The sequence below is a fragment of the Canis lupus genome, chromosome 7 (genome assembly GCF_048164855.1).
Source record: "Canis lupus baileyi chromosome 7, mCanLup2.hap1, whole genome shotgun sequence".
Classification (NCBI taxonomy): Eukaryota; Metazoa; Chordata; class Mammalia; order Carnivora; family Canidae; genus Canis; species Canis lupus.
The window spans coordinates 29,763,000-29,790,785 of NC_132844.1; the positions used below are offsets into that span (position 1 = coordinate 29,763,000).

The following is a 27,786-nucleotide window of genomic DNA, read 5'->3' on the forward strand; positions in this document are numbered from 1 at the left end:
ATATGTTGGCAAATTGAATTTAAATAAAATTTTTAAAAAAGAAATAGAAAAGCAATTTTTGAGGCATAAAGCTAACCTGTAACAACCAATCTAGAGCTCAAGCTAGGCAGCTGGAGAAGCTAACACAATTGAGGATGTACATCTTTGAACTCTAAATTCTTTTTTATTGTTTCTAAACGCAAGCTCTCAACCAACCATGAAAAGAGTTTACATTACTCTTTGAAATCAGTGAGGCAAGAACAAATTACCAAAATGGATAAAGATTAGACAAAAGATTTATTCTTTCCTCAGGGCTGAATACTAATATGAGGGATGTCTTTGTTTCTTGGCAGAGAATGGATGCTGCAATATAAACCCTAGGTGCTTCCAGACAGTTTGGTTGCCTGCCTGGCTTTCCTTCTTCTGGTTGTGTCTGCAATTGCCAAGGGAGTGGTGGAAGACTTTCTGGAAGACACTTAGGTTCAACCAGACTCCTTAGATGGGTTAGTGACTACCTCAACTCCTAGGATCAATGATAGCATGTAGATATGGCTCTGACCTACATGTACCTGGGGTGTACTATGAATGTCTAAGAGAGTGTCATGAAACTTCTACTATGAAAATACTGTCTTCTGGAAGCTCTGACATGACTTGAGGAATAAAAGAGAGAAATATCCTTTGACATACATGTTGCCCAGGCCTCTCCTTCACATTTTTGGTGTCCAGGATAGCCTGTAGAAGAGGTGGTAAGCTAAGTTCTTTACCTTAATCACCTCAAAATAAATCTGAGAGGTGCATGTTAAAATATCCGTATTTTAAAGAGAAAATGGGTTTAAGGAAATCATTGGTTTGCTTAAAGACACATAAACTTTTGCAAGGTAGAGCTGATATTAAAACCCAGTAATATGTTCAAAGCTTTGCCCCTAACATGACACCATACTGAATGAATATGTCAGGGAGTTTGGAAGGAGGATACTAAGATGGTATTTCAAAAGTTGTTTCCAGAACTATGCATCTACAATATTATTATTTATAAGAAATATATATTCGATCATTCAGATAACCAAATTTTTTACTCACATATATTTAGTCTTCATCCACAGTTCCTGGCTCACAGCTTCTAAAACCCCTATAATTTCTTTTAAGTATTGAAAGTGATCAAGATGTCTTTTGTTATTTTAATGAGATAAATTTTGGAAACACCTAAGGATGGGGGCGGGTTACCAGGAGAACTAACTTTCAGTCCCACCTTCTGACTTCTGGGGACAAGAGTGGGGTTGGATGTTGGATCAATCCCAATGGTCAACAATGTAATCAGTCATGCCTAGGTAATATGACCTCCATAAACTCAAAAGGTCAGGGTTCGGGGTGAACGTTTAGAGGTGCTGGGAGAGTGACTGCTCAGAGAGAGGGTGGAAGCTCCAAGCCCTTTCCCCTTACCTCAACCTATATGTCTCTCCTGTTTCTGAGTTGTATCCTTTTATAGTAAACTGATAACCTAGTAAATAAAACATTTCTCTGAGTTCTGTGAATTGCTCTAGCAAATTAGTCAAATCTGAGGAGGATGTCTTGGGAATCTCTGATTATATAGCCAGTCAGTCAGAAGTACAAATTATAATCTGGACTTGTGACCATCATCTGAAGTAGGTGGAGGATTAGGGGGGAGTCTTGTAGGACTGAATCCTTAACCCATGGAATCTAATGCTATCTTTTGGTAAATACCATTAAATTCTCAGAAATTCTCAGAAACTGCTGATGTCCAAGAATTTCTTGGTGTTTTGTGAAGTTCACTTCTCCCATATAATGCAGATGTTGGAATTGATCCAAGAACCCCCAAATTGTACAAGAATAAATTTAATTAGCCAGTACTCTTGGTTGGAAGTAACAGAAACTCAATTCAAGCCAATTTAAGCCAGAAAAAAAATTGGTTTCTTTAACCCAAAAGCCCAAGGGGTAATAACTTCCAGAATAGAACTAGGTACTTAAATTGAAGTTTCCAGGAATCATTTTCTGCATGTATTAATTTACTAATATTGCTTTTTTTGTGTGTTGGTTTTAATTTGTAGGCTGGCTGTGTCTACATAATGGAGAAAATGAGTATTGATGGCACCAGATTTACACAGTCCTTGTAGTTCATAACCTCAAATGAATAAACAGCCTTCTCTCTTTGCTTATTCATAGCAATCCTTAAAAACGTTCTGTCTTCCTTTTATCACTTGCCCATCCTTAGACCAATCACTGTGTTTGAGGAGGAATACAATACTCTTGTTAGCCAGCCTGAGTCGCAGGTTCACTCTTAGTGGGACAGGTGAGGCCATGTGTTCCACAGCTCTGATTCTAAAAGTTACCCAAACAGGAGTCTGGGCAGATAAAGAAAGGTAAGAAAATAAATATGGTTACAAAAATTACTAAATACATAGGGCAGTCTCTGCTGTGGGTGCCTAAATGAAAGATGTGAGCAACCCAAAGCATATGAGAAAACATTGCTTGCTATCTAATTTTTTTTTTTTTTTTTTTGCTTGCTATCTCATTGAACAAGAGATACAATATGTCCAAAATAGCTCCCTTGAAGAGAGTACACTTCTTGGACAAAAGAAATGTTTTCCTTCTTTTTTTTTTTAATATTTACTTATTTATTCATTCAGAGAGAGAGGCAGAGACACAGGAAGAGGGAGAAGCAGGCTCCATGCAGGAAGCCCAACTCGGGACTCAATCCCGGGTCTCCAGGGTCACACCCTGGGCTGCAGGCGGCGCCAAACCACTGCGCCACCAGGGCTGCCCGTTTTCCTTATTCTTAACATGTAAACCTATACTACTAAAATAATGATAACTCCCATCCCTGAGACATTAACTCACCTCATTACTCTGAAAACAAAAATCAGTTTAGGAGTAAGAGCTATGGGATGCCTGGGTGACTCAGCAGTTGAGTGTCTGTCTTTGGCTCAGGGCATGATCCTGGGTCCGGGAATGGAGTCCCTCATCGGGCTCCCCATGGGGAGCCTGCTTCTCCCTCTGCCTATGACCCTGCCTCTCTCTGTGTGTCTCTCATGAATAAGTAAATAAAATATTTTTTTTTAAAGGAGTAAGAACTATTATAATTATTTTATAGAGGGAAAAAAATGAGAGAAAAATGTCTTCATCCAAAGTCATTGCCTGATAGACTGAATGAATACAGGCAACCTTTATTTTAGAAACTCTCCTGACAGAGTAGCATCTGAGTGCCTACATCTGGATTCTGTCAAGTTCAGCATCCCCTCAGAGCTGTGTTTTTGGAAGACGATCTTAGCTTTCACCCTTTGAATTCTTCTCTCCAGCCTCTCCTTTCTGACTGGTCAGTGCTCAAGGGATCTTGGACTAAGAGCTTGTGGTTAGTGCTACAGGTGAACTAGGCCAGGGAGTCCTTTCTTGTCTCCATCCCATTCCCCTGCTTCCTCCAACCACATGAGGCACTAACCTCTAGACACTGCTCAACCAGCATCTCTTTTGTGCATTCTTCTATCACAGAACTTTTCTTATTTTTGTCCTATTTGTTTATATGCACATCCTTCACCATTTTCTCTCAGCCCCCCATTATTGACAAGATTAATGTTTATTCATTCTTATTTCTATAGCAGTTTTTACACTGCCTGACATATAGTAGGTACTCAACAAATGTTGGTTGAGTGAGAACTTGACCATTGTTTGTAAAGTAAAGTGATTCTCTGGTTAAGAGACAGGAGAGAATTCAGGGAATTTTTCTTTTGCAGAACTCAAAGTACTACAGATATCCTAAAGTTAATTAAATAGCTAAATGGATAATTTTATACTAAATTGAGTTTCATACTTGTTTTTATTATGGAAAAGTAGAAACAATATCAAAGGTTTCAATATTAAGGAAAGCCATAAGATTAAGATGAGAATGGGGGCCAAAAAACCTAGGTTCTATTATTGGCTGTTCTGGTGTCATTAATTAATAATGAATTACTTCAACTCTAACATAACAACCTAGTAGTTCTCACTTGGAATCACTCATGCATTTGCAGTTAAATATAGGGCTGTAGGCATCTGAGAGCTTGCCTCTGCTAGAAATTTAAATGGTTTACTTAATGACCCACAGTTGATGCTGAGCTGATGACCAGAGTGTCTGTCTGTGGCTTCTCCAGCATGGAAGTCTCAGGATGGTCAGATTTCTTACCTGCCAGTTGGCTTCTACCAGAACAAGCAGCACAACAGAGCCAGGTAGAAGCTGCATGAACTTTTCTGACCTAGTCTCAGGGATCACAAAGTGTCACTATTGGATTCTGTTGATCATAAGTGAGTCACTAATGCTGGCCTAGATTCAAGGGAAGGGGACAGAGAGTCTGAGAGAAATGTAGAAGAATTTGAGGACATGTTTAAATCTACCACATTAGCTCTACCACCTAGTATTTGAGCAGTATGTGGGAAAATTAGTCATTTGTGGTTTTTTTCTATATAAAATAGGATCCTTATGAAGATTAAATAAGATGATGTAGGGACACCTGGGTGGCTCAGTGGTTGAGCATCTGCCTTTGGCTCAGGGTGTGATCCCAGGTCTGGGGATCCAGTCCTGCATCAGGCTCCTTGTGAGGAGCCTGCTTCTCCCTCTGACTATGTCTCTGCCTCTCTCTGTGTGTGTTTCTCATGAATAAATAAATTAAAAATCTTTTAAAAAATAAGATGATGTATGCTAAACACCTAGACCATAATAAACTCTCAGATGTTCTTTTATTGTTGGGAGAAAACTTTTTTTTTGGGGGGGGGACTCTTAAAACCAAGAAAATATCCAATAATTGTATTACCCTGAAAACTGGGAAAAGACCATTAGTCTCTTGTAGTTTTCTGTAAAAACTCCTTGTGGAGTACCATTGTCTAATTTTAACATAGCTTTAAAAGCACTAAATTCTAGCAATATTTTTGATTATCTAATCATTCCAAATTCTGATCAGCTGATCTAAATGTGAAACTTTTGAAACCCAACTCATTTGTACTTGCAAAAATGGTTTCCATATGTGTGCATGTATATCCATATGTGTGTATGTATTTATTGTGCTAATAATACATAACCTTACTATCCCACCAAAGAGATTAAAAAAAAAAAAAGTTTACCAGAAAAAATCTGTTAGTCATCGGCTGATACAACTTTGCATTACGCTAAAAAATACTAGAAGAGAGACGGATGGTTGATCTTCATTTAACACAAAAACAAGACTTTAAAGACTATCAGAGTTTTTGCTGAACTATCACATTGATTCAATAGCTAGACACATGATTAGTAAAGAATAGGAAAATCATGGGTGAAGATAATCATCCTTGTAATCAATCTTTTATAAATTCCCTGTACATAATTAATTTCAGACAATACTAGCCAGTGTTGTAATTTTCTCCCTGTTCTTTCCTTCCCCCAAGCCTAGAAATACTTGAAATTCAATACAAGAACTCTTGCCACAGAATTATATTAAAAAATTTAATTAATGGGAAATTCTGCATAGCATATATATCAACTACAAGAGAATTATTCTCTACAGAGATCCCATGGATTCCTGAGCAACCTCTGCTTATAGAGCCCATTCACCTAAATGACAATCTCTGACACATTGTCTTCCAGAGAAGCTGTGGCAAGACGTTGGTATGCAATTACTTTTATATTCAACTTCCCAGGACTTTCTGGAACTCTTCATGCAATGAATCTTGAAGCAATTGAGAATTTCCTCTTGGCTGTTGGCCTGGGGAGTCATCATCTCTCCACTCTAGTAGCCCTCACTCCATTTTTCTGGCTATTACCTATTCACTCAACACCTTCTGGGAAGCCACTAAACAAGATAAACAATTGGCTCTAGAACCTGGAGAGGTATGAGAACTCTCTTTGCTATTGCTAAAGGAAAAGGAACTTAAACTCTTTGCTAATGATCACCATCTTGTTTCTCTCTATGATGACTTTCTTATCTTGGGCAGAGTAATGTCCTCTCCCCACTGGGTCTTCCAATGGCGTTACTACCTTTCTCATTCTTCCAATGCTCCCTTATAATACATTCTTTCAAAATAGTCTCATTTGAGGAGATATACTAGAGCATGCACAAATGGAAGAGAAAAAACTAGCTCCAATAATAATGATATCAGTGATGAAGTAATACAATCTAACCAATATTGAATATTAATGAGGCATAAATGAATTGACCAACAACCAAACTCTATTCTCAGCTCTCCTGGAAAGATTCCTGTCTTTACTGTCTTCCTTTAATCCTCAAATATTGGTTTCTTCTTTTTCTTTCTCTTTTCAATGCTGCTTCGCTTCATTAACCTACTATTTCTTTTGTTGACTGAGAATCATTGAGAAGGCTCTCAATGATTTGGAGGACAAACACTCTTCCTTCCTGTCCCCTTCCTATACAAAACATTTTCTTCAATAGGATATTTACTTCATCAGAGTTAGTTTTATTGTTTGAGAATATCCTTACAGATATGCGTGTGTGTGTGTCCTTGTAATATATATGAATTAAAGAATCAGATATTGGGATCCCTGGGTGGCGCAGCGGTTTGGCGCCTGCCTTTGGCCCAGGGCGCGATCCTGGAGACCCGGGATCGAATCCCACGTCGGGCTCCCAGTGCATGGAGCCTGCTTCTCCCTCTGCCTATGTCTCTGCCTCTCTCTCTCTCTCTCTGTGTGACTATCATAAATAAATAAATAAATTTATAAAAAATAAAAATAAAAATAAATTTAAAAAAAGAATCAGATATTATTTCGATGAGACAGTATGCTAAAAGAATTGGTTTATTTTATAAATCCAGACTACTTATTATTTGGAAAATTGTTAGATGATGGGCTCAGAAGATTTGAGACACTGAATATGACAACACATAGGATCGGTAGCTCATAAAATGTTCTGGAGATCATGGATACTGGTGACTTTAGAGAAAGGTTCTACAGAGAGATAGGAACTGTTGCATCCAATGTGGAAAACATTATGAATATGTGTGGAAAACATTATGAATATAAGTTGACAGGACTTTTCTACTGATATTTGCTCACCAGGATTGCACTAAGATTATGAAAAAAGATGGCTGAGTATAATTTTTCTTCCTTTATTCCTTCTGTATTTGAAGCGTAAAAGTTCCCAATTAATCATAGTTCTTACAGAGGTATCAGTTACTGCAATTTTCAGACCCCAAAGTCTTGATAATGAGGGACATTTTACAACCATATATATATATTTTAAATTTGATGCTAATTGCAGCCATTAATTCTTCCTCACATTTAAATAACATTTTGTGGGTTAATAATAAGCACTTGTTTTCTTTCTTTTCAGGTTAATGGAAACTTTTAAGGTATAGGGAACAATCTAAATGTGTATAAAACTATTTTTTTCAAAAAAAAACACAGCAGAGCAGAAATATACCTTAAAAATAATAGAAGTGTTCATATGCATCTTTCAGCTAGTTACTGTCTCCAGTTTATTTGCTTATTTTTAATGTTTAATTGTGGTAAAAACATAAAATAAAGTTTACCATCTTAACCATTTCTAACTGTACAGTTCAGTAGTGTTAACTGTAGTCACAGTGTTCTGCAACAGATTTTCAGAATTTTTTCATATTGCAAAACTGAAATTCTAAACCAACAACATTCCTTATTTCTCCTTTCCAAGTCCCTGGTAATCACTATACTACTTTCTGTTTCTATGAATTTGACTACTCTAGATACTTCATATAAGTGGAATCATTCCACATTTGTCATTTTGTGACTGGCTTATTTCACTTAGCACAATGTCCTCAAAATTCATCTATTCTGCAGCATGTGACAAGATTTCTTTCCTTTTTAAGGCTAAATAATATTTCTTTGTATGCATATACCACATTGATCATTGATGGATCTTTAGTTTGCTTTTACTTCTTGACTATTGTGAATAGTTCTCCAAATGGACATGGGTGTGCAAATATCTCTTTGTGATCCTGCTTTCAATCCTTTTGGAGTTTTTTTGGATATATTGCTGGATTATACAGTAGTTCCATGGGATTACTGGGTCATATGATAGTTCTATGTTTACCATACTGTTTTTTGCCATAGCAGCTACTCCATTAATTTTTAATTTTTAAATTTTTTCTCCCAAGATTTTATTTAAATCCAACTTAATGTGTAGTATAGTATTGATTGCAGAAGTAGAATTTAGTGGTTCATTACTTACATAAAACACCCAGTGCTCATCACAACATATGCCCTCCTTAGTGCCCATCACCCACCTCCCCTACAGAAACTCTTAATTCTCTATAGTTAATGGTCACTTATAATTTGCCTCCCTCTCTGATTTTATCTTATTTTTTCCTTTCCCCAATATTCATCTGTTTTGTTTCTTAAATTCCACATATGAATGAAATCATATGGTATTTGTCTTTTTCTGACTGACTTATTTTGATTGGCATAATACAATCTAGTTCCAGCCACATAATTGCAAATGGCAAGATTTCATTATTTATGATGGCTGAATAATATTCCATTTACATATAAACCACACCTTCTGTATCCATTCATCTGTTGATGGACATTTGGACTCTTTCCATAATTTGGCTGTTGCTGATGTGATGTGATGAACATTGGGGTGCATATACCCCTTCAAATCTGTGTTTTTATATCCTTTGCACAAACACCTAGTAGTGCAATTGCTGGGTCATAGGGATGTTATATTTTTAACTTTTAGAAGAAATTCCATCTGTTCTCCAGGATGGTTGCACTAATTTCATTCCCATCAACAGTATAAGAGGTTCCCCTTTCTCCACATCCTTACCAATAAGTTGTTTCCTAAGTTGTTAATTTTAGCTGTTAAGTGTGAGGTGGTATCTCATTGTGGTTTTGATTTGTATTTCCCTGATGATGAGTGATGTTGAGCATTTTTTCATGTGTCTATTAGCCATTTGTATGTCTTCTTTGGAGAAATATCTGTTCATGTCTTCTGACCATTTCTTAACTGGATTATTTATTTTGGAGGTGAGTTTGATAAGTTCTTTTTTTTTTAAGATTATTTATTTATTCATTCATGACAGACACAGAGAGAGAGAGAGGCAGAGACACAGGCAGAGGGAGAAGCAGGTTCCACGCAGGGAGCCCGATGTGGGACTCCATCCCGGGACCCCGGGACCACGCCCCAGGCCGAAGGCAGGCACCAAACCGCGGAGTCACCCAGGGATCCCCTGATAAGTTCTTTATAGATTTTGGGTACTAGTCCTTTATGTGATACATCATTTGCAAATATCTTCTCCCATTCCGTAGACTGCTTTTGAGTTTTACTGATTGTTTCCTTCATTGTGCTGAGCTTTTTATCTTGATGAAGTCCCAATAGTTCATTTTTGCTTTTATTTCCCTTGCCTCCAGAGACATGTCTAGTAAGGAGTTGCTAGGGCCAAGGGGTCAAAGAGGTTGCTGCCTGTGTTTTCCTTTAGGATTTTGATAGTTTCCTGTCTCACATTTAGGTCCTTCATCCATTCAGAATTTATTTTTGTGTATGGTGTAAGAAGATGGTCTGGTTTCATTATTTTGCATGTGGCTGTCCAGTGTTCTCAACATCATTTGTTGAAGAGACTCTCCTTTTTCCATTGCATATTCTTTCCCGTTTTGTCAAAGATTAGTTATGGGTCCATTTCTGGGTTCTCTATTCTGTTCCAATGATCTATGTGTCTATTTTTGTGCCAGTACCATACTGTTTTGATGATTACAGCTTTATAATACAAGCTTGAAGTCCAGAATTGTGATGCCTCCAGCTTTAGCTTCCTTTTTCAACATTACTTTGGCTATTCAGGGTCTTTTCTGGGTTCATACAAATTTTAGAATTATTTGTTCTAGCTCCGTGAAAAATACTAGTGGTATTTTGATAGGGATGGCATTGAATGTGTACATTGCTTTGGGGAAGTGTAGACATTTTAACAGTATTTGTTCTTCCAATACATGAGCACGGAATGTTTTTCCATTTCTTTGTATCTTCTTCAGTTGCTTTCATAAGAATTCTATAGTTTTTACCTCTTTGGTTAGGTTTATTCCTAGGTATCTTATGGGTTTTGGAGCAATTGTAAATGGGATTGATTCCTTAATTTCTCTTTCTGCTGCTTCATTACTGATGTATAGAAATGCAACAGATTTCTCGATGTTGATTTTATATCTTGTGACTGCTGAATTCATATATCAGTTCTACCAATTTTTGGTGAAGTCTTTGGGGTTTCTACATAGAGCATCATGTCATCTGTGAAGAGTGAAAGTTTGACTTCTTTGTTGATTTGGATACCTTTTTTTGTTGTCTGGCTGCTGTGGCTAGGACTTCTAGTACACTGTTGAACAACAGTAGTGAGAGTGTACATCCCTGTCATGTTCCTGACCTCAGTGGAAAAGCTCTCAATTTTTACCCACTGAGGATGATATTAGCTGTGGGTCTTTTGTATATGAGCTTTATGATGTGTATGGCCTTCTGTCCCTACTTTCTTGAGGGTTTTTATCGAGAAAAGATGCTGTATTTTTTCAAATGCTTTTTCTGCATCTATTGAGAGGATCATATGGTTCATATCATTTCTTTTATTAATGTGGTATATCACATTGATTGATTTGATATCGAACCACCACCCCTGCACCCCAGGAATAAATCCCACTTGATCATGGTGCATAATCCTTTTAATGTACTGTTGGATTTGATTAGCTAGCATCTTTTTGAGAACTTTTATGACCATGTTCATCAGGGATATTTGCCTGTAATTCTCTTTTTTTAGTGGGGTCTTTGTTTGGTTTTGGAATCAAGCTAATGCTGGCCTCATAGAATGAGTTTAGAAGTTTTCCTTCTATTTTTATTTCATGGAACAGCTTCAGAAGAATAGGCATTAATTCTTTGAAAGTCTGTTAGGGGAGGCACCTGGGTGATTCAGTCAGTTAAGTGTTTGCCTTCAGCTCACGTGAGGCTCAATCCCAGGACCCTGGGACTCCCTTCTCAGATGGGAGTCTGCTTCTCTCTCTCTCTCCTTCCCTCTCTCTCTCCCTCTCCTGTCCGCATGTGATCTCTCTCTCTCAAATAAATGAATAAATAAAATCTCAAAAAATAAAAAAGATAAGTCTGGTGGAACTCCCCTGAGAAGCCATTCTCAGGGAATGAGACCCTAGACCCTAGACTCTCATTTTTTGGGAGATCTTTGATTATTGATTCAACTTCTTTGCTGGTTATAGGTCTGTTCAAATTATCTATTTCTTCCTGTTTCAGTTTTGATAGTTTATATGTTTCTAGGAATTTATCCACTTCTTCCAGATTGCCCAATTTTTGGCATATAATTGCTCATAATATTCTTTTATAATTGTGTGTATTTCTGCTGTTGTCGGTTGTGATCTCTCCACTTTTATTCATGATTTTATTCATTTGGGTTCTCTCTTTTTGATAAGTCTGGGTAGGAGTTTATCAATTTTATTGATTCTTTTTTTTATTTCTTTTTATTGGAGTTCAATTTGCCAACATATAGCATAACACCCAGTGTTCATGCCATCAAGTGCCCCCCTCAGTGCCCGTCACCCAGTCACCTCAACCCCCCGCCCACCTCCCTTTACACCACCCCTTGTTCGTTTCCCAGAGTTAGGAGTCTCTCATGTTCTGTCTCCCTTTCTGATATTTCCCACTCAGTTTTTCTCCTTTCCCCTTTATTCCCTTTCACTATTTTTTATATTCCCCAAATGAATGAGACCATATAATGTTTGTCCTTCTCCGATTGACTTATTTCACTCAGCATAATACCCTCCAGTTCCATCCACGTCGAAGCAAATGGTGGGTATTTGTCGTTTCTAATGGCTGAGTAATATTCCATTGTATACATAGACCACATCTTCTTTATCCATTCATCTTTCGATGGACAATGAGGCTCCTTCCACAGTTTGGCTATTGTGGACATTGCTGCTATAAGCATCGGGGTGCAGGTGTCCCAGCGTTTCACTGCATCTGTATCTTTGGGGTAAATCTCCAGCAGTGCAATTGCTGGGTCATAGGGCAGATCTATTTTTAACTCTTTGAGGAACCTCCACAAAGTTTTCCAGAGTAGCTGCACCAGTTCACATTCCCACCAACAGTGCAGGAGGGTTCCCCTTTCTCCACATCCTCTCCAACACTTGTTGTTTCCTGTCTTGTTAATTTTCCCCATTCTCACTGGTGTGAGGTGGTATCTCATTGTGGTTTTGATTTGTATTTCCCTGATGGCCAGTGATGCAGAGTATTTTCTCATGTGCATGTTGGCCATGTCTGTGTCTTCCTCTGTGAAATTTCTGTTCATGTCTTTTGCCCATTTCATGATTGGATTGTTTGTTTCTTTGCTGTTGAGTTTAATAAGTTCTTTATAGATCTTGGATACTAGCCCTTTATCTGATAGGTCATTTGCAAATATCTTCTCCCATTTTGTAGGTTGTCTTGTAGTTTTGTTGACTGTTTCTTTTGCTGTGCAGAAGCTTCTTATCTTGATGAAGTCCCAATAATTCATTTTTGCTTTTGTTTCTCTTGCCTTCATGGATGTATCTTGCAAGAAGTTGCTGTGGCCAAGTTCAAAAAGGGTGTTGCCTGTGTTCTCTTCTGGGATTTTGATGGAATCTTGTCTCACATTTAGATCTTTTATCCATTTTGAGTTTACCTTTGTGTATGGTGTAAGAGAATGGTCCCTCAACTTTATGGTCAACTAATATTTGACAAAGCAGGAAAGACGATCCACTGGAAAAAAGTCTCTTCAATAAATGGTGCTAAGAAAATTGGACATCCACATGCAGAAGAATGAATTTTATTGATTCTTTCAAAGAACTAGCTCCTAGTTTCATTGATCTGTTCTTTTTTTTTTTTTTTTTTTCATTTCTATATCACTTATTTCTGCTCTAATCCTCTTCCCCTTCTGCTCATTTTAGGCTCTTTTGCTGTTCCTTTTCTAGCTCCTTTGTGTGAAGGTTAGGTTGTATATTTGAGACTTTTCTTGCTTCTTGAGGAAGGCCTGTATTGCTATATACTTCCCTCTTATGACTGCCTTTGCTACATCCCAAAGGTTTTGGACTGTCGTGTTTTCATTTTCATTAATTTATATATATTTTTTTATTTCTTCTTTAATTTCCTGATTAACCCATTCATTTTTCAGTCTGATGTTCTTTAATCTCCATTTATTTGTGGACTTTCCAAATGTCTTCTTGTGGTTCACTTCAAGTTTCATAGTGCTGTGGTCTGAAAATATGCATGGTATGATATCAGTCTTTTTGTACTGGTTGAGGTCTGCTTTGTGACCCCGTGTGTGATCCATTCTGAGAATGTTCCATGTACATTCGAAAAGAGTGCTGCTTTAGGAGGAAATGCTCTGAATATATCTGTTAAGTTCATCAGATCCAGTGTGTCATCCAAAGCCATTATTTATTTGTTGATCTTCCTCTTAGATGATCTGTCTGGTGCTGTGAGTATTAAAGCCCTCTACTATTAGTGCATTATTATTAATGAGCTTTAAGTTTGTTATTAATTGATTTATATTTGACTGATCCCAAGTTGGGGCATAAGTATTTACAATTGTTAGGTCAACTTGTTGGATAAACCTCTTTATGATGATATAATGCCCTTCTTCATCTCTTATTACAGTCTTTGGTTTAAAATCTAGTTTGTCTAATACAAGTATGGCTACACCGGCTTGTAGATTATCTTTGTTCCTTTCTAGTCTTTGTTGCTTTTAGTCTCTCTTTCCCGCGCCAAGGGTCCCCTTTAATTTTTCTTCCAGAGCAGATTTAGTGTTCATGAACTCCTTTAGTTTTTGCTTGTCTTGGAAACTCTATCTCTCCTTCTATTCTGAATAACAGCCTTGCTGGATTTAGTATTCTTGGCTGTATATTTTCCCCATTTAGCATGTTGAGTATATCATGCCACTTTTTTTCTGGCTTGTCAAGTTTCTGTGGACAGGTCTGCTGCTAACCTTATGTGTCTACCCTTGTAGGTTAAAGAATCTTGTAGGATCTTTTGTCCCTAGCTGCTTTCCAGAATTTTCTCTTTGTATTTTGCATGTTTCATTATAATATGTCTTGGTGTCAACCTGTTTTTTGTTGATTTTCAGAGTTCTCTATGACTCTTAGACTTGAATGCCTATTTCCTTCTGAAGATTAGGGAAGTTCTCAGCTATAACTTGTTCAATTAAACCTTCTACCCCTATTTCCCCACTTTTCTTCTTGGACTCCTATGATACAGATATTATTGCACTTTGTGGAATCACTGGGTTCCCTAAGACTATATTTGTGATCTAATAGCATTCTTTCAGTTTTCTTCCCAGCTTCATTATTTTCCATAATTATATCTTCTTTTAGAAAGATTATGGATTTTTGTTCCTCTACTTCTTCCATACTCATGGTGATTACATCCAGTCAGTTTTACATTTCTGTTATAACATTTTTTTGTTTCAGCCTGACTAGTTTTTAGGTCTTTTTATCTCTGCAGCAAGGGTTTCTCTGGTGTTTTTTCTGCTTCATTCAAGTCCAGTTAGTATTCTCATGACTATTGTTCTAAATTCTTGTTCAGATATATTGCTTTTATCTCTTTTGAGCAAATCTCTGGCTGTGATTTCTTCTTGATCTTTCTTCAGGGGAGAATTTCTCTGTCTTATCATTATATCTAGGTTTCTGTCTTTTACATGCTATGATAGCTTGTTATATTTACTGTTCCTGAGAGAAATACTATATTAGGAAGTGGTCATGCACTGTCCAGGACCTGGAACCTCAGGAAATGTTTTTGGTATATGCTGGCAGCTACACCATTTTAAAATATCACCACCAGTGCACAATGTTCCAATCCCTTTGTATCCTCACCAACACTGATTATTTTCTGTTTTTTTTTTCAATAGTTGGCATCTGAATAGGTCTGAAGTGATACCTCATTGTGGTTTTGATTTACATTTCTCTAATTATTAGTGATGTTGAACATCTTTTCATATGTTTGTTGGCCATTTTTATATTGTCCTTATAGAAAGACCTATTCAACTCTTTTGTCTTTTTTAAAATTGAGATTATTTTTTGTCTGTTGTTGTTATTCTTTCTAGTTATAGGAGTTCTCTGTGTATTCTAGATATTAATCTCTTTTCTGATATCTGATTTGCAAAGATTTTCTCACATTCTGTGGATTGCCTTTTTACTCTATTTGTGTCCTTGAATGCTCAGCAGATTTAAAGTTCCATTTGCCTATTTTTGCTTTTGTTTCCTGTTCTTTTTGTATATCCAGGAAAGTATGGCCAAATTCATTGTCATGAAACTTTTCTCTTATACTTTCTTATAAGAGTTTTATGATCTTGGGTCTTACATTTAGACCTTTAATCCATTTTGAGTAATTTTTGTATATGGTATAAAATAAAGGTTCAGTTTCATTCTTTTGCATATGGATATCCAGTTTTCTTATCACCATTTGTTGAAGAGACTATTTCCCATTGAGTGCTCTTGATATCTTTGTCAAAAATCATTTGACTGTATATGCGAGGATTCATTTCTATACTCCAGTTTGTTTCTAAATGAATTCAAATCTACCACAGTTAGGCAACTCTTTGTATATAGATAAAACGCACAGCCTCTTGTATCAGTCTGCATGAGTGTAAGTACCCCAGCATTTATTAACTATATGACATTACATAATTTATCTTTCTGTGCCTCACTTTCTTTATTTGTAAAACAGAAATAATGATAGTACCTCCTGCACAATGGGATTATAGAGATTAAATAAGTAAAACTTGTTAGAAAAGTCCTGATACATAGAAAGTACTCAAAAAATCTTAGCTATTATTTTTGCTTAAATTTGCCTTCCTTGGGCAGCCCTGGTGGCTCAGTGGTTTAGCGCCACCTTCAGCCCAGGGCTTGATCCTGGAGACCCGGATGGAGTCCGGCGTTAGGCTCCCGGCATGGAGCCTGCTTCTCCCTCTGCCTGTGTCTCTGCCTCTCTCTCTCTCTCTCTCTCTCTCTCTCTCTCTCTGTCTCATGAATAAAAACAAACAAACAAACAAAAAATTTGCCTTCTTCATAATTTTAATAGGCACATCCAGTACAATTATAGCTCCCTAAAGATCTTCAGACCATAGCAATTCTCTCAATTCTAGATGCCAACACTATTCATACCTACTGTGCATTCTCTATTGGTGTTCCAACACCAGGGGTTTATTTTTTATCTTAACCTCATAAAACCACTTACTTGTAACCCTTCTATGCATCTCACACTTTCCCTGAATATAGGAAATAAAGAAAGATCAATATTAGGAAAATACAAAAGAAGGTAAAGGTCTCTGTAGTTTCTCAAAGTTGGTATTCAGTATATATTGATCTGTGAACCTGAAATAGGTTTGAAAAAGATCAGAGACTTTCCCCCCCTTTTCTGTAGTCCATTGTGAAATGACTAAGGTCAGATGGAGAATGTGAGGGGATAGAGGAAAACTAAAGTCTTATAGGACAGCTTAATTTGAAATTCACAGGCAGCTACCACAAAAATGTCCCTGGTTTTTTAGAGAGCTGCACTGTTTAAATCCTCATCTGATTGGTACCACTGCTTGCATAAGGAGAGAACAAGCTTATGTGAAATTAAAAGGAGTATATTCAACAACTATGTTGTATACCTAACACTAATGTAACATCATGTATCAACTCTAAAAAACAAACAAACAAATATGAGTGTATTAACTATACTAGCAGCAGAACAATTCAGAATAAGTAAAATCATAGTAAATCTAAGGAAAATTGTATAAATCTAAGCAAAAGTAAGTGTTAACATTGGTGCCATACAATGTAGTCTGGTGCAGCTGGGGTTAGCCGTATCTCTGTACTTTTGGTTCTTTCAGATTAATTCTTTCTGTTAGAACTTATGTTCTTTTCATTACCTTTTGATCTCTTTCCCTTTCTATAATAAAAGACCTCTGGAAAACCAGAAGTATAAACGTTGTTTATAAAAATTTTTCTTGTTCCAATATTAATGCAAATTAACTAACTATGCCTGATAGATCAGTGTCCAACTGATCTCAATATTAAAAAAAAACTCAGCCATATTGCAGTTTTAATTAAATTGATAGCTATCTTTAGTTCACATTATTTTATCCTGGAAAAGACAAAAATGTTTAAAGTGGATATTAAATATTAAGAAAGCTTTTATTCTTAATATACTTAATACAGTGTTTATCAGCATGTAATTATCAAATATGGAAGGTTAATAATTTTTTAAAACCTTGGAACATAATGATTTCATTGTCAGGAAAAACTTCCGTGGATATTTTTAAAAGCAGGGATCCCTGGGTGGCGCAGCGGTTTGGCGCCTGCCTTTGGCCCAGGGCTCGATCCTGGAGACCCGGGATCGAATCCCACGTCGGGCTCCCGGTGCATGGAGCCTGCTTCTCCCTCTGCCTGTGTCTCTGCCTCTCTCTCTCTCTCTCTGTGTGACTATCATAAAAAAAAAAAAAAAAAATTTTTAAAAAGCAAAGACTATAATTGAATATTGTTTTTGTTTTTTTTTATAATTTTTTTTTTAATTTTTATTTATTTATGATAGTCACACAGAGAGAGGAGAGAGGCTGAGACACAGGCAGAGGGAGAAGCAGGCTCCATGCACCGGGAGCCCGACGTGGGATTCGATCCCGGGTCTCCAGGATCGCGCCCTGGGCCAAAGGCAGGCGCCAAACCGCTGCGCCACCCAGGGATCCCTGAATATTGTTTTTGAAAAGAGAAAAACTTGCAGAATTATTCGAAAGACTAGCAAGATACTTCATTCATCTTTCAAAAGTTTCTCTGATAGAAATAAAGAGCATGTATTCTACAGTTTGACTCAAAACCTGTAGACTCATTTATAGGCTTCTATTGTTTCTGTGAGTAAAATAAACTCAGAAGTGGGAAAGTCGCATGTTATTTCAAATCACATCTTGTATCACATCTTGTATGTGTATGTATCACATGCATGCATGTGAGGAATCATAACTTACTTTTGGTGCCCTCCCCCCTTTTCTCAATCTAATTCTTGTTTATATAGTCAGCCAGATGCACGGGAAGCACATCTAAGGGACACATTAAATATTTAAATAAGTGAGTTGTTTTCTTCCCTTTTGTTTTCTGGGGAAAAAAAGTTTTCAACCATTTTTTTCTGTTAAGATTGGATTTAGATAGGATCTAGAAAAGATGTCATATAGTCATTGATCCAAGTTTATCAATTTTAAAGGTGTATTTCTATATGTAAAAAGAATAATATTGTGCTGCAACTTGGTCCTCAGTTATTCCTGTTTCCAGATTATGACAGGGCTCCCACATTAAGAGCTGTATGTACTTGGCAGACCCAAATCAAGTGTTTCTTTCAAGGGGTGGAGAGGACAGTTCATCCACAATTAAGGTTGTGCCACTGGGCTTAGTGCTATGGGGAAAAAGAAGACTATGATGTAGAGGTCTCTTCCAGGGAGGAAGAAAAGAAAAAAGTCTCTCCTCTTCCAAAGAAAGATAGTTAGAGGTTGGATATTCAACTCCTGGAGTGCCTCTTTGAGACAAGATGCAGATGGGAATAGCTAGAATGTCACAATGGACTTTCCAGTTACATTTCACTACATACTAATCAGAGACCACTTCAGACCATCCACCAGGTGGCAAAGACCATTAGAAAATAATTAGTAAATGCCAAAGGGCCACATTGCTAAGAGTACTTTCCCCTACAGACGTTATCTTGAGTTTTTCTACTCAAGGAACATTCCTAGTAGAGAGCTGATCTTTGAATCAACAATATGTATATATATATTTTAAGATTTTATTTATTCATTCATGAGAGGCACAGAGTCAGAGACATAGGCAGTGGGAGAAACAGACTCTCTGTGGGGAGCCCGACGTGGGACTCGATGCAGGGACTCCAGGATCAGGCCCTGAGCTGTAGGCAGACACTCAACCAGTGAGCCACCCAGGTGCCCCTGAATAGACAAAATATTTACCTGAACACGACTATTTCATCTGGAAGTTCTTTTAATTGGCAAGTTAAAGGGTCTCTTGTTCTGCCACTGTACACCTAAAAATGGTTGTATTTTACCATAATCTTTAAAAATTCAAACTTAAATTTTTGAAGTGTCTGTTGTTCTTTCACCTACTTCCCAACCCAGTCATAGGATATAAAGGAATTTTCCTTCTTCACATACATAATAATACAACTATAACCTTGAATACCCCCCTCACTCAGAGATATACACACGTACCCTCTATTAAAATTTATAAGGCTTTTCCATCCTAGGACCCTTTACAAACTATCCTTTCTTTTAAGGGTTCCTATTGTAAGTGAAATATCTCCAGGATTTGAGTTCACACCTGAAATGTGATCTGGTACTGGATTTGTTTCTTCTGAGTCCCTCACAGTCACATAATTATATTTACTCACATCTCACTAATAAATATAAAAACATAATTGAGCCCAGGCCTGTACTCTGACTTGTCCTCCCTACAAATCACCAAATCTAGAGTCTCTGGGGAAGTGTACATATCACATTCCAAAGGAACTTGTAAGATGGTTGGTTCCACAAACTGTTTTAATAATTATATAAACTTTTCTCACTATTTCTCCATCCCTAATATATACTGGTAGCCAGTTCCCCAAATTCCTGCTTTTTTCACATATGTAACTATTACCAACCATGTCAAAAACCTCTATCTCTTGGGATGCCTGAATGCTTCAGTGGGTTAAGCATCTGCCTTCACTCAAGTCCTGATCTCAGGGTCCTGGAATTGAGCCACACATGTAATTCTTCCTCTGCCCTGCCCACCACTCATGTCCTCTCTCTCTCTCTCTCTCTCTGAAATAAATAAATAAAATCTTTTTTTTTTTTTTTTATTCATGATAGTCATAGAGAGAGAGAGAGAGGCAGAGACACAGGCAGAGGGAGAAGCACGCTCCATGCCAGGAGCCCGACGTGGGACTCGATCCCAGGACTCCGGGATCGCGCCCTGGGCCAAAGGCAGGCGCCAAACCGCTGAGCCACCCAGGGATCCCAATAAATAAAATCTTAAAACAAAAGCAAAAACAACCCTCTATCCCTACATAAAAGCAAGTAAATTGAACTGAATGTGAAGCCAGATTAGACTGTACCATTCATGAACTATGTGACTGGGCAATTACTTATCTCTTTGATTTTTAATTTTTTCCTCCATAAAATGAGGATAATTTAAATTCTTGAGGTTTATTGTGAGGATGAAATAAAATAATGAATACAGAGTACTTAGTCATTATATTTTGCTATTGTATCTCCTTAGCCCCTCTCATTTCTATTTCTTTTTTTTTTTTTTTAAGATTTTATCTATTTACTCATGAGAGACAGAGAGAGAGAGAGAGGCAGAGACACAGGCAGAGGGAGAAGCAGGCCCCACGCAGGGAGCCCAATGCGGGACCCAACCCCGGGACCCCAGGATCACTGGGGATCACCCTGAGCTAAAGGCCGCACTAAACCTCTGAGCCACCAGGGCTGCCCCCTCTCATTTCTATTTCTGATATGATATAATTGTAAATAAATTTCACCGTACTTTCAACATTTTCTTCTGGTCTTTTCCAGAGTACCTACTATGGACCAGATAAAATGCTAACTTCTAGTGATCTGAAAATGAGTAAGACACAGATAGCTCAAGACGTTTTGGGTAGCAGAAAAAACAAACAAGTGTTCCAAAAGCCCAAAATGAGGAACAACTGAATCTTCCCAGAGTGGGAGGAGGGTGGAGGAAGACTTTTTAAGAGAAAACATTTGAGTTGTGCAAAGGGGAGAGTACAGGCAGCTTATGGTGTGCTCCTTGGGCCTCTTCCTTATGAAGAGGGTGCCAAAGGTATCCATGAATCTCTGGACTGCAGGTGAAAACCTGCTTTCTTTAGATGGAGGATGAAACACAGGATGTTTCTCCTCCTCATGGGGAAATAAAGTTGTTGTTGTTCCCTTATTCATGCGTGTTTCTCCTTTCTTTTATTTATTCAATGTGACAGATACTAGGGATAGAGAGAGAAAAAAAACTCAGTCTAGTAAAAGAGACAAGAAAACAAAATGAGACCTCTAACAGAAATTCTTAAGGGGACTTGGGGAGCAGTGTTAGGGTGACCAACTTTTCCAGTTCACCTTCTATCCCTGATTTAGCAATGAAAAAGAAACCCCTCAGTCCTGTTCAAACTGGGATAGTTGGTCCCCTGCTTCCAGGCCAGAATGGACTCCCCTCATGCAGCCTGGGGTAGGGCGTGGGAGTATGGTCATATTAGAATGATGTCCAGCATAAATTTAATGAAATACTGGATGGATGAGAACATTCAAAACCTTTGTTAAGTGAGGGATCCCTGGGTGGCGCAGCGGTTTGGCGCCTGCCTTTGGCCCAGGGCGCGATCCTGGAGACCCGGGATCGAATCCCACATCAGGCTCCCGGTGCATGGAGCCTGCTTCTCCCTCTGCCTATGTCTCTGCCTCTCTCTCTCTCTCTCTGTGACTATCATAAATAAATAAAAATTAAAAAAACAAACAAACAAACAAAACCTTTGTTAAGTGAATTAATTTAGCACATGGGAACAACATTACATTGAGTGTTTAGGAAAATTCCGGTGCTCACAGTTCCCAGAACTGTATGAAGATTAGGTGATTTAAATACTTCTGAGCACCTGTCGTCTGAAAAGATCATTCTGACAAAGTCATTACCTACAATAAGCTTATAGTTCAATAAAAGATAAAGCTGTGTATAAAAATCGTGATAGCATAAGGTAGAGACAACCTGAAAGCTTATCTGGGTTTCAGATAAGGAGTAGCTTTGGAGACCGAGGGACAAGGGACGACTGCCTAGAATGAGTGTGGGAGAACAAAGGAGAATAGAGAGAGGATGGGAAAGAAGGCTCTCTGGTGGAGAAGCAAGAACAACTCCACAGAAACAAAGCAAAAAAGTCACCTGGCACCATGGGCCCCAGTACAACTGAAGTGTGGGATGGAGAAACTCTGTCCATAACTGTCCATACTCTCCTACACGCTTAACTTTGTCTCCCTCAAAATCTCTCACTCCTGCAAAAAGTTTCCCAGGAACTATGAAAATGTGCTCATTTGGAGTTGGTTGGACTATGGTTATGCTTTTTGTGTAGAGTCAATATACTAGGGTGTTTGTGGCCTGAAGCTTTCTTTGCAGTGCTAACAGGGGTTGAGTTGAGCAGGTTGTGGATGCATTAGTAACTATCACCAATGTGTTGTTTATTAACCACTTTCTTTTTCAAGCTGATTCTGAATGATAATTGGTAGCAAAATCCAAGTTTCTGCATTTCTTTTTTTCCAGTTGGTAGTGCTGTGAACTCCCATAAACTCAACCACACCATTCACTGTTGCTTCTCCCTTGGCTCCCCTCCTCCAACGTTTGCTACCACAAAATATAGTTAGTGTTCATGTCTCATTTCTCAGCAAAATTATGAGCTGTGTAGAGTGAATTCACATTAATAATATTTTAGCAAACAACACTTTGAAGAGTCTACAGACCATTTACCAAGGAAACTAAATTATTGCAAATACTTGTGTCAAAATAAATGAACCAAGGCTTTTCTGATGTAATAGCCCAACATTTTATTATGGGTATAACAACTCTCTGATCTCTAAAATTCAGCAATCCTCATTAGATTCTTTCTTCATTAGAGAAAGTAAAAAATGTTCCCCTATAGATTTTTCCATAACTGTTAGTAGTAGAATAGGGCATTTTTTTCCTAAAGTAATTCAAACTAATATGAAATCCTTTTCTAATACAAAATTGTCTTTAGAACACCTTAGAATTATTGTAAACCATAAGTAGAATTTATTAAGGTTATGAATCAAAGAGAAATGTTGTGTGTTCTTGTTGCCATTAAAAAAAATTTAGAGGTTAATCTTTTCCCCATTTTTTGGCTTAGCCATGACTCTGGCCTTTTTTCTCTCCTAATAGGTTCTCTTTGGTTCCAAGGCATTCCCAGCTGCTGACACAGTCACAAATTCTGTCTGAATAGGAGGGTGACCTTTTCAGAGAGGAGTCAATGTTTGTAAGCTAAAATACAAAGGAAGGGGGAAAAAAAGTTCACTGAGCGGCTGTGCACTGGAGGAAGAAAGCTTGTTCCAAACAACCCCTCTCCGTCCCTACTCCAACTGGCACGCAAGTGTCCCACGTCCATCCCCATTCCTCCCTGACCTTACTGGCCAGGTAGATCTGTCTGCTGCAGACACAGTCTGCGCAGGCTCTTTGATGTCTGAAATTCTGCCTCCGTGTCTGCTTGTCTCTTGCAGGGAAGAAGCAGCATCTGGCACCTCGGCTCTGTGAAACATCAATGACTGCTCCTGGGAAGGGGAATCAAGAAGCAGCCGACCTGCCTTAGGAAGGCAAGTGACCTGGGTTACTCCTACCCACTGCCAGTCACATCGATTTTTCTGCATATGACCAGATGTCCTCAATTCCCCAGGCCTGAATACACTTAACCTTCCTTCTCCAAACTGCTTTATATTCCTTACCCACCTCCTTCTCCCTCCATTCTCAGCTCTTAAAAAAAAAAAAAAAAAAAAAAAAAATCACAGACACTGCAGTTGTCACACATCTTCTGACTTTTCATCAGAGCTTTGCATACCCCTTTCAAATATTATTCTCTTCCTTTCTCTCTCTCTTTATTTAACTTCACAATTTTGCTTTCTGGCAACCGACCAAAGATTTCTCTGTGCAACTTAAAAGAAATATTACAAGACAAACTCTCTCCTGGTACAAGAGCTACAAAATTATTTGCATATGTAATCTCATCCTGTACCTCCTGCTAGCCTGGGACTCTTCATCTCCAATCCTCATGGTGTAACAAAAGAATAAATTATGGTACTACTGATAGAACATTAAACTGACAATCTTCTGAGGCACTGGCAGTTTTAATGGAAACCAAAGAAAATTCAAGATTATACATTTTCTTGTAAATGTATTTCTTTCTCCTGTCTGCCTTCTCACATATTATCAGTTTTCTTGCCTTCTTATTATTCAGTTTCCTCTGAAACAGGAAGCAACAAATCTAAAGCTGCCTTTGAGCCAATCTCTCATCAATTGAACTATATTTGCTGATAGGGAATTAAGGTATGGCAAATCTGTTACAAGTCATTTAGGCTTATGATTTAAAGATTTAGTTAAATTAATAAGCTGTAGCAATTTTTAAAACACTAAATGGATTACTTTACCTAGTGTTTTGCCTCCTTCCTGGCTACTTTGGGAAGATGGGTAAAGTGAAAATAAAGGTGTTTCTATACTGCCATCTAGTGGAGACATCCAAAAATCTCTGTTTCTTCTCTGAATTGTTTAAAGGAACCTAGAAAACATTTGCTACTATTAGGATCTGGTCCAGGTTTAATTCTAGTTTTGTTTCACCTCCTCTGAGGATAATGCAATCCTGGGGGCTCCTTTTGGTGTCACTGAGAGTTTTAAGCTTTAAGCTGGTTTTGGAGAGCTAAAAAAGATGAAAAAAATCTGAGTACTTAACCGTCCTAGTATTTTAACTTTAAACTCCTTGCTGTTCCACCTCTGTCTTGCTAAAACAAAACACTGACTCTGCTAAGAACAGGAAATGGTAACAATCTAAGAAAACTGCAGTGATCACCCTACTTAAAATAGAATTCTGCTCCCCTCTTCTCTCATATCTATGACTCTAAAATTTTATTTTAAAGATTTTATTTATTTATTCATGATAGACATGGAGAGAGAGAGAGAGAGACAGAGACAGAGACACAGGCAGAGGGAGAAGCAGGCTCCATGCAGGGAGCCCGATGCGGGACTCGATCCCAGGACTCCAGGATCATGCCCTGGGCCAAAGGCAGGCGCTGAACCACTGAGCCACCCAGGGATCCCTTATGGCTCCAAAATTTTAAATATTATGAATATGAAGAAGCAAATTAGAAAAACAATAAATAGCCCAATAGGAAACTACTGTCTATTTGTTTCCCAGAATCATTTTTGTCCTATCTCTAACTTGTAGTTCCTTTGACTGTGAGATACTTCCAGCACCAAATCTCTCTCCTGCCCCACACTTACCAGCTGCTGTTTCCAACACATTTCCACCTCTCCTCAAGTCTGCCTGTGGCAATCATCCCCTGCTCCCCAACTGGCAACCAAGGTGGATTCTTGGCATGTTTACCTCAGAGACTTTGAGTATCTTAGAACCTCTTCCTGTTTTTGTATTCTTTCATTCTGTCATAAGTGTGCGGATAAATTGTGAATTTGAATTGAAATATAAAACATGCTGAGCAAATCTAAAATGGTAGGAGGTAGTTAAACAGATGATGCTCAGACATCATATGATGTTGGCTGAGATATTGTTATATCTGCTGAGTCAAGGGGCTAAATCTGTAATTTCCCAATACGACCCATCATCTGGAAATTTCTCCTTAAATAAAATTGATCTTCCTCTTACAGTTCCCTGACACTTATGAAAGGGTGTCTTTGTCCTTATTTTTTTCTTCGTTAAGATACTCATAACTGTGAAAATAAACATCATTTTTCAGGATGGCAGATTAAAGCATGCTATACTTTTACCATGTTAATTATAACAAGAGTAACTAAATGCAGTATGTCTGTCTAAAGCAGTTTTAACTCCATTCAAAAACTCAAAACCTCTCTTATTAATTTCAGCTACACTAACCATAGAATTTTCCTTTCAGAAACAAGATAGTGACCTCTTGATCTCTATGGTTTCAGTAGTCCCAAAGCCCTCAATTCAAAGGATCCTGTTTTATTGATGGCATTAGCAATGATTTTATAATTGGTACTTAGAATTGATATACAGTGAAATTTAAATGGTTGTTGAGATCTTTGTTGATTAAAGATTTTTAAATTAAATACCAGTGTAGTATCTGGTGTTATTTGAAAGGGCCAATCTTCCACAGCAGGAATTTTAGTGGAAGAATGCCAAGCAATATTCACTTTATGTCTCATTTCCAACCCTCTCTAGTGGTGCCAAGTTTATTATAGGTTAGAAACTGAACAGGATCTAGCAACCCACTTCTAAAATGTAATCATTTAATTTTCATATAATTTCATGAAGGCGGTTTAATTATTTTATAATTACATATCCAGACATGATGTGATGCAAGGTCATGATGAATATACTATCTTACAACCTTAAATATGGCAAAAAAAGTAATCAAGTCACATACAGAGATTCAGTTAAAGTAATACATAATCTGTAGTAACATCTCTTTCTTTTTTCAGATCATGCAGTAAGAAAAGCATTCCTTCTGTGTTATTATGATTTCTCTTAGTTCTTGAACTTTCTAATCACCAATGCAACACTATTTTGTGCTGCCCTTCAAGGTAGAATAATGAAACCCAATAGTAGGATAGAATAACAACCCGACTTGAGAAGACCCTCCTCAGAATGTGTCTGCTTATCTCTTCTCCACTCTTGTTAATGACATGCTCTGTGCCCTTACACGACTTCAAAAAAAAAAAAACATATCTGTGGAGTCCAAATAATATTTCTAAAATATATTGATTTCCATTAAAATTTAATGGATTTTTATGGACATAATTCATGGATTTTATGGACATGTCTCACCTTATGAGACAACCTCAGAGAACTCTAAGGTGACCATGATTCCTCATTTTTCAGTTCTCATTATTTTTAGAGGAATTTGTAATGCTTCAGGTACTAAAGAGAAAGTGGCATGGAGATGAACATAAGCAGATATTTGTCTCTTCACAGTCTAGAATCCACGATCTATAGTTACATTGTTTCAGGAGACAATATAACTCTATGTTTAAAAACAAAATGATTCCTGTGTGGTAGGGACAGAAGTGAGAGGAAGGTACATGGCAGGAACTGGAAGAGTAGATATTATGGGCTCCACCGCTAAAGAGACTGGAACCTATTTGGACACTATGCTCTACAGGAAGAGACCTCAGTGAGAGAGGCTGTGAAAGTGTTGCTGACAATCTAGGTGCTAGGACTTGGTACCAGGACTCTACATGAGCTCTCTGGACTGACAGAGGTAATGGGGAGGGACGAGGGACTACCTGCCAGAAGACAGATTTATATATCTATGAACAGAAGTCATCTGCATTGCGTCTGATTATCTGCAAGTTATAGAATGGTAAAATAGCTCAAGGGCAATGAAAGGCCCAGGGACCCTATAGAAACAGCTGATTCACCTAGTTTTTTTCTTTTTTCTTTTCTTTTCTTTTCTCTTTTTTAAATTTTTCTTTATTCATGAGAGACACAGAGAGAAGGCAGAGACACAAGCAGAGGGAGAAGCAGGAGCCCGATGTGGGACTTGATCCTGGCACCCCAGGATCACAGCCTGAGCTGACGGCAGAAGCTCAACCACTCAATCGCTGAGCCATCCAGGCATCCCTCCACCTTGTTTTCCACTGAAGTCATCCAGGAATCTTTTTGGTCCATTTCAGAGTCTTCTATAATTTTTCCCTGCACTGGCAAATATGGCAACAAGAGATTGCTTTCAGATGCTCTACAAAATCCTATTCATCCCCAAATTTCTCCATAGATAACATTAGGAGTTTTTTCTGATCCCCTCAACTGATCCCTTTATAGCTTCACAATGCCTTGTCTCCCTTTCATGGTAGTATTTCATTTTACCACCAGTGATAATATGTATCTATCTAATCCCCATGTTGGATTCTAAGTTGCTTTTTAAAAGTCCTCTGCAGTTGCTATCAGAGTGCTGAAATATGTCATGTGCTCGATATGTTTCATTGAATTTAATGTAATTCTTATATCCATTCAGCTAGTCCTCATTGGCTCTTTTATAGGTAAAGATTGCAGCTTGCTGCAAAGTAAGATCTTAGAAGCTGAACTTTATATAGAATCATTTTCCACAGCTTTAATATGAATT

The 27,786-nt window shown here is 37.8% G+C and overlaps 1 long non-coding RNA gene across 1 annotated transcript; it reads left to right on the plus strand.

Moving 5' to 3' along the window:
* Positions 1–238: 238 nt before the first annotated feature.
* LOC140636266 (uncharacterized) lies at positions 239–25,428 on the plus strand. Its single transcript, XR_012033560.1, has 4 exons — positions 239–482; positions 22,868–23,299; positions 23,953–24,022; positions 24,915–25,428. It is a non-coding gene; the product is annotated as an uncharacterized lncRNA (long non-coding RNA).
* Positions 25,429–27,786: the final 2,358 nt, after the last annotated feature.